General features: G+C 43.6%; 1 non-coding gene across 1 annotated transcript; it reads right to left on the bottom strand.

The window, feature by feature from the left end:
• Window positions 1-724: 724 nt before the first annotated feature.
• On the bottom strand, window positions 725-828 carry LOC122216712. The gene has a single exon (XR_006201065.1). It is a non-coding gene; the product is annotated as a U6 spliceosomal RNA (small nuclear RNA).
• Between the last annotated feature and the right edge of the window lie 7250 nt (window positions 829-8078).

Genomic DNA, 8078 nt, shown 5'->3' with positions numbered 1-8078 from the left:
CCAACGACATGACCTGATTCTTCCATTTCTTTCCATCTGCACCTGCAGGACCCTGGTCCAAAGCCACATCATCTCTCCCAGGAACCTGAAGAGACCCCAACTCCCATTACTCTCTCCTTTTCCATCCATCCTCACTTCAATTCATTTTCCACAGAGCAGCCGGAAGAGTTTTTTAAATGTTAATCAGATTATGTCATTCCACTGCTTAAGTTGATTTTCAATTAAGCTTAAAATAAAATCCAAATTTCTGACTTGCCTAAAATAGCCCTATAGACTTTGATCCTGTCGCTTCCTCCAACCACATCTTGTTCCATTTTCCCTTTTTGAAGTACCTCTGTCACACAAGTGTTTTTGAGCTCTGTGAACATATCAAGTCTTTGCCTATGCCATTCTTTCTACCTGGAATGCTCTCATCCCTGTCTTTGAGTTCTGAGCTCAAATGTGTCTTCCTTAGAAAGATCTTCCTTGATTGCCTAACCTAAATTAAGTTCCCCCTTGTGCTTTCTCATAGAAGTCACAGTACTGACCACAATTTATCTTTTTACATTTTATTTAAATTACAGTTAGTTAATATACAGTATAATATTAGTTTCAGGTATACAACACAGTGCTGAAACTCTCCCATACCACACCCAGTGCTCACCACAAGTGCACCTTCTTAATCCCCATTGCCCATTCAACCCATCCCCCCACCCACCTCTGGTAACCATTGGTCTGTTCCCTAAAATATATGGAATGTTTCATGAATTTTCCTGTCATCCTTGCACAGGGGCCATGCCAGCCTCCGTATTGTTCCAGTTTTAGTATATGTGCTGCCAGAGTGAGCAGAATACTGACCACAATTTACATTATGAGTCTGTGTATGCACGTGCACAATGTCCATCTCCCCTATAAGAATCACAATTCATGAAAGCAGTATGTTTCATTTGTTTGCTATGGTATACCCAGTACCTATATGCTATCTGGCACGTAATAAGTCCTTCTGGGGACCAGGAGGAAAGAAGAGAAAGAAAGTAACAAAGAGAGAGAACAGAGAGAAAAGGAAAGGAGGGAAAGTGGAAGGAAAAGAAAAAGGAGGTTAAGCTAGCATATTTCATTTTTATTCATTTTTTTCACTGACAAGGTGTGTGACCTTGAGCAAGTCACATAACCCTCTATGTCATTTTCCCCACCTATAAATTGTTTCAGCCTCATCATAAATGGGATGTGCTCAATAACAGAGACAATTGCCTACATTTGTAGGGCGGGAGGACAGTTGGAGTAGAAACAGACTGGTCCTACTGCAGGGTTGGGTCTCTGGGGGTGGGGGGATGGCAGGGGGACAAAAACCCAGATACCTTTGTTTTATGAAAGCAAGGAAGAGCCCTCCAGGGATAGAGCAATTCTGTTGGGAAGATGGCACTCCGTGGTCCTTTCAGGCCAATGGGCTTGTGAACTTCCCCACCCCCAGCATGGCACAGGCACCATGATTCTACAGTGGGGGAGAAGAGCATGGAAGCAGCCCTGGGAGGCCCTGAAGGCCTGATAGGCAAGAACGAAAGCTTGCCTCAGGGGTGGTCTGTATGGATTGGTGACTGGCAGGATTGGTACATGCCCAGCGGACAGATGGCAACCAAGGGCAGAGGCCCCAACCCCTCCAGCCACCTCCATCACCTCGGTACCACCGAAGGTCCTGCAAATGAGAGACCACCTCAGGGATTTGATGGGAGGAAGTTACAGACATTGAGCTGACATGACTGTCTCCTGCAAAACAGGGCCTTGACAGAGAAGAATAAATTTACAAAAAAAATGGTCATATTTACTTGCAAACCTGAATCTGTGAGTTGAACTCCAACCTGTCACATAATGATTTTGATTAATTTCCTTTGTCTCCCGAAACCTCATTGACCATGTGCTCTTTGTTCCTTTCATCCCTTACTCTTGTCTGATTCTCTGTCTCTATCTATCCCCTCCCCATTTCTTCCTTTTATTCTTCTCTTTCTCCAGTGCCTTCCTCCAGACATTTCCTTGTGTACCCCACACTACCTTCTAGCCCACAGTAACCAGAGCAAGAGAAACCAAACCCCGAAATGGAGGCTCTGTGTGCTCTCTGCCTTTGCCACAGGCCCTCCAAGCTCTGCTGCCTCAGTCATGTTTTCTGAGGCTTTAAAATCTCTCCCTTGTCTCACCTGACTCCCCAGTGGTTTTCTGCAGTCTCCCTTTTTCTTTCTGTGTTGGTCCTGAGGACTCTTCTGTGATTTCACTAATAAAAACATTTCCGTTGACTAAAACAACCTATAAAGAAACAAAACCAAACAAAACAAGCAAAACAAACCTCTCTGCCAGTGAGATGATAGCCAAAAGTCTTTGCCTGACTTTCCTTACCTCTCCAAAATGCAAGACTCTGTACTCACTGCTTCCGCTAATCTCTTACGGAAACCCTTTTCTCCAGATGGAGATCTACACTAAACTCATACACCTCTTAATCTTCTCCAATTCACTGCTTTTTGCACATACTGTTCCCCTACCTAAGTGACCTCTCTCATCCTCTCCACCTGTGCTAATAGCACGCGTCAAGGAATAACCAGAGGCATGCTAGAACCCTTCCGGTCCATACTAGCCACATAACCAGTGCCCCCCCAACTTCCAACCCTTATAGCCTCTATCCTTCTCTTGGACCCTAATCACTCACTGTCACGTAAAGCTATTCATCTTTTTATCATATACATTGTCCCTCCTGAGTGAGAGTGTTAGCCCCTCACAGTCAGGGACTCACCATTTTATTCTTATTAAACCACTGTTGCAGATGCAGCAGGTTCTTACTTAAAGATGCATTGAGTGGCATTTCTTGAATGAATCAACGGCATCAACTTAATGTTTATGAATTGAAGAATGAGATAGCATAGGAAACAAGTGAGTATGCGCTGAATAAGTGAAAGCCTGAAACGAAGCCAACAGACTGCCCAGATGTTCTCACCCATGGGGAGAGCTCCACAGTTGCAAGTCACAGTTGGATGATATTTACAAGGCTTAATACCATCTTTACTGACTTATCTCGAGTTTTCACTGATATCAGAAATAAATGTTTTTGTCATGCAGCCGAATTTAAAATTCTTGGCATAGAGGAGCATTTTATTCATAATGTGACTATTCATAATCATTTGTTTTATTTTAATACAATTTAACATAGAGGTACTATATAAAGACCATTATAGATATTTTTTTGATGGCCCAGTAAAGCCAAATATATTTTAGAAGCAAATCTAGGCCAGAAGGCATTGTTTTACAGATGAGGACATGGGGGTACAGAGAAGTTAAATAATATGTCCCTAAGACATGCAGCTAACCAGTGAAAAATCTGGTCCAGAATACAGGTGCCCTGAGCCCCCACGCTGTTTTGTTTTCTATGTCTTGCTGCCTCTATCCGTGAAAGAGTGAAAGGGTGGTCTGCAATATGGATACTCCCACCCCCTTGCCGCACAATTCTTAAACACTATAAAAGATGATAGCATAACCTATATGATGCTGTGAGCAGAAGCATAATTTCCAGCACCCTCAGCAAGTCTCTGTGGTAGTTCCACTCAACTCAGGCTGGACTGAAATGGGTACACAAGTGTGACCAAGGACCAGGCAAATGTGCAGCCCCCAAACTGAGCTGAGGCCAGTGCCGAAAGTTTAATCATGAAGTCCAGGAGAGGCCAAGTAGGAGAGAGCCACCTCCACACCACATGTGTTTGGCATTTAGGGTCGTCAAAGGCTTCTGCTTACTCCAGCCAATTCGCCTGGACTCATTGGACTTCAAACCTGGCTCAGCTCTGTCTTAAGAGGAGGCCCAACGTGTTGGTCCTCCAGTGTCCCGTGCATAGCTACTAACAGTGGCCTGCTGCTGGCAAAGATGTAACCCATTAGCACAGGTGGGGAATACAGGAAAAAAAATTGGCTGATTATCCAAGAGATTGAACTCCAGGGATAATTCCACCGCTCTCTAATTGTGTGGATTTGAAATTAGGCATTCAGTCTACACATATGTATCAAAAGAGGGCTGGAGTAAAAAAGTGTTTTCCATATAATGTTCATATATCTTCATATAGGAACAATAGGGTCTCCTAGAAGGGCCTCTGTGGCTCTATCAGCTGAGTTATCAAATTGGGCATCCATAGCTCTCAACCTGACTTCAACCAGAGCTGTTCTATCTTAATCTGCATCAGTATCCTGCATCATGCTTAACTGGAAAAAATAAATTCTGCTTTAAAAACAACAGTAATAAAAACAAACACAATCACTTTGGAAATCCACCAGAGTAGCTAATCTCTAAGATGCCTACTAGGTCCTTTAATCCATGAAACATTTGGGGGCAGGCTGAGCCTATGGTGCTATATTTTTCAAAGGTGCTCACCACAGAGATTCTGCGAGAAGCACCCCTTCCCCTTGAGGATCATCCAGGCAATGGGCAATCCAGGATTCTAGTTCAAATCAGGTCATGGACGAAGTGCAGATTTGCTCAGGGTTTAGACCCACTGTGAAGAAGCTCTGACCTGATTTAACATATTTAATTCATTTCAATGAACGTCAATTATATGTTATGCATTAGTTTGGTACTATTATGCTTTGGGGCTGATATTTGTCATTTTGTTTTTGTTGTTTATTTTTGTTACTGTTTGTTTGTTTTTCCATACTTCACACAGAAACTGTAACTCCTAGACCTCCATAAAGGAAGAAAATTTAGCGACTAGTGTTTTCTTCTCCTTATTTCCATTGAATTCTTCCAACCTCTGCTCAACACCAACTGAATGTCCACTAACAAACGAGGTGCAGGGATAAATAGAAGAAAAGTTTAAAGAACATGCCGCCTGTCTTCAAGGATTTAGAGTGTGTCTGAGAGAAAGCACTCCCACACACACAACAGCAGCAGGTAACAAAGGGAGAGTGCTAAGCCAGCAACGATCACCTACCAAAGGTAAACAATAAATTCAATTCACTTGGCAGAATGGAAAGGGTGAGATTGGGGCAAGCTGGAGTCTTCAGAGGTTTGACCTGTTTGTTGAAGGCCTAAAAGGGTTTGGACACAGAGAATGGCCCTCATGGGAAAGGAGAGAAAGTGGAAGAGAAAGCCCACGGAGCACTAAGGAGGCTGGCTGCTCTGGAGCAAAAGCTGGCTGTGTGGAGAGCCCGGATACGTCTCTGCCCCTGCCTCCGTGGGGCGGCCCGCCAAGCGACTTACCTGGGCAGGATCTCAACTCATCATCTTCTGCATGGAGATCAGCTCCTGGGCTCCTGTTTATCTGGAAGATGCATCTCCATTTGAATGCTTCTAATGCTTGTCACGTGCTCAGAGCTCACTACCTGTGAGAGAGGCACGAATTATTATTACCATAATCTTCCTTTTCCAACTGCTTGCCCCACTTGAACCCACTACTCAAGCCATCCCTTGCCCAGGAGGGGCCTTTCGCCATCTCCCAGGGTCCTATATATACTTGCTCTTTGGGAGATGCACTTACGAAATGTTAAAATTTAAAGTGGCTACTTCCAAATGCTTGGGGGAACTTGAAAGGGAAAAGGGTGTTCCATTTGGATTCCTCAATACATGTTGCTTATTTTTGTAGGATTTGAGGACGGGTCAGTGCCTCTTAAAGGCAGTAAGAGAAAACAGCCTACCGAGAGACATAGGGAAGATAAGAGCCAAAATATCTTCCAAGGCAGGGGTCTTCCCACACGTACACAGTCTTCCATATCTCCCTCATTCTCCCATGATCTTGTCCTCCTAAGCCAGCAATGATAATCTGGGAATAAATGCGCATTTTCTAAGGGAGAAATATTGCCAAGCCTGTTAATCTTATGCAGATGCGATGTTACTTTTACCATGTTGTAATATGGCTTCTTAAAAAACAAGTTGGAAGGGGGTGGGGGAGGAACCCACCAAAAAAAAAAAAAAAAACCACAACAAATATTCACCAACCCATATGGTCAGTAATTGCTGTTTAATAGTCCTCCTATTACAAACCTGAGAGGCAGCAGTCTGAATTACCAGTAGAGTATTAATAAACAGGAATGAGTTAATAGTGCATAAAGACCTTCTAGTGGAACAGTGGGGGAGTTGAATATTCTTTTCTTCAGTCAGCTGTAAGTAATTACTGCATGGTGTGCTTCTGACTATTACCATAACAGAGCAATTGGACGTGAAGAATGGATAATAGTACGGACATGGAGGTATTTTTAGAATATCAGCAGTGAAGCAGGTAACTGGCCTACTCCAGTAGAAACCTTTAAATAAGTTTAGAAGACTCTCTCTCTCTCTCTCTCTCTCTCTCTCTCTCTCTCTCTCTCCTTATGACATTTAGCCAGGGTAGAATTTTAAAAAGATCAATCTAATAAATTATTTAAAATAACTTTACAAAGAGGATGCCTGTGATATGTAAATAAGAAGGCAAGAAGGGAGGAAGGAAAAGTCTAAAAAGCCCAGGCGGACAGGAGGCATGATGCCGACGTTACTGTAACTACATAATCACGGGTTCCTTCCTGCTCCTTTGAGAGTACAGCCTGGATGCGAATCTGCTTGACTGGCTCCCACTGGCTGCTCAGGTGAAAGTGAAAATATTCAAATCAGAGCTGTAACTATGATTGCTGGAGTTGTGGGTTTTCTAAAATTGAGTTAGTCATCCTCGGTGATTTAATGATGCATATCATTTATTTTAAAATATTATTACAGGGGCATTGACTGAGCCGCAGCGCCTTCTTCACGGGACTGTCCATTATGCAATGCGGCGGGGTATGTCATGGGCGGCGGCAGCTGAGATATTGTCTAACGGCACAACATATGTTCTCAGATGAAAACAGCTTGAGACTTTGATTCAGAAAGCGGTAATTTTGCAAATGCACACAAATATCATTTAAGGAATATTTTGAATTTTTTTTTCAGGGTATAGGTCCTTCTCCTGCTTCCTGGCTGCACAGGCCGATGCTGATTTTTCAATTTGCAGGTTTGTTAAGCATCATGGAATGTTTTGGTTCTCAATCAAGAATATTCTTCCCAAGTGGTTCCAAAGTCCTACGCTTGAAAATAAACGTGTGTCCTCTTTGTCTCCTAGCAGCATGTGTTCCCACGTACAATAGCGGCACAGGACAGAGGAAGGCAATGCCTTTGATTGAACCATCCTATAGGCTTTTAACCTGCCACTCTCCTGGGCTGGGAGCTTTCTTCAGGCCAGGCGGCACACTCTCTTCTTTGGGCGGTTCTGGCAGCTGGAGTCCAGCGGGGATGGTTAGGAGCCAGGACCCACGTCCTCCTCCTGGCGGGATTCCTATCCTACCTTGTGGCACAGGAGCTGAACAGAGGATGAGCTGCCTCAGTGCTAATGACCTCAGAGACCCACCTGAAAATGAGGCGCAGCCTATGGGACAGGTGGCAATGCTTAACTGATCTCTGTCCAGTGCTTTGAAGTCTGACAAACAAATGCGTGTGAAATAAACACTGTCACATTTCTTTCTCCTGAAAAACCGCCTTATTGTGTCTGAGCTCTGCCAGCCGGCATATTCGGATTCATCCAGACACAGCCCCTTTCTTGCTAAAAGATGCTGCGGTGAAAATTTACAGCTGTGGGTTTCACTTGTTTAGCTGGTCGTTCTTAATAGAAATCAAGGGCACACCTATAGAGGTGTCATTATAACCCAGGGACAGCGGAAGGTTGTCCCTGTCACTGGTTTTGATTTACTTTTTTCATGTATTTGAAAAGGGAATGGTTCTCTTTTCTTTAAGTCTTGAGAAAGATGAGGACAGAAGAAAATCTTGTTAATTGAATACCAATTTTGAACAACATTTTCTACATAGGACAAAGATCAATGGTCTTTTCTAGGAAGTGTTCAAGACCTCATGATTTGGGAAATTTGCGTGTTTAGAATCTTTGTGTTTCTGGTTTAGTGAAATTTGGAGGTACTTACAACCAACTTTGCATGTGACCACAGTTAAAGTCATCCTTCACTCTGATTAGTCATGAACTTCCCAAGGGCGTGGGCTATACTTCTAGAGTTTACACCCTAGGTCGCCACCCTGTCCAGAGTGCCAGCACATAACTTCCCCAGGAAGAGATATCACCCGCAATCAG

This window comes from Panthera leo, chromosome A3 (genome assembly GCF_018350215.1).
Source record: "Panthera leo isolate Ple1 chromosome A3, P.leo_Ple1_pat1.1, whole genome shotgun sequence".
Classification (NCBI taxonomy): Eukaryota; Metazoa; Chordata; class Mammalia; order Carnivora; family Felidae; genus Panthera; species Panthera leo.
This window is presented reverse-complemented; position numbering and strand designations above follow the sequence as displayed.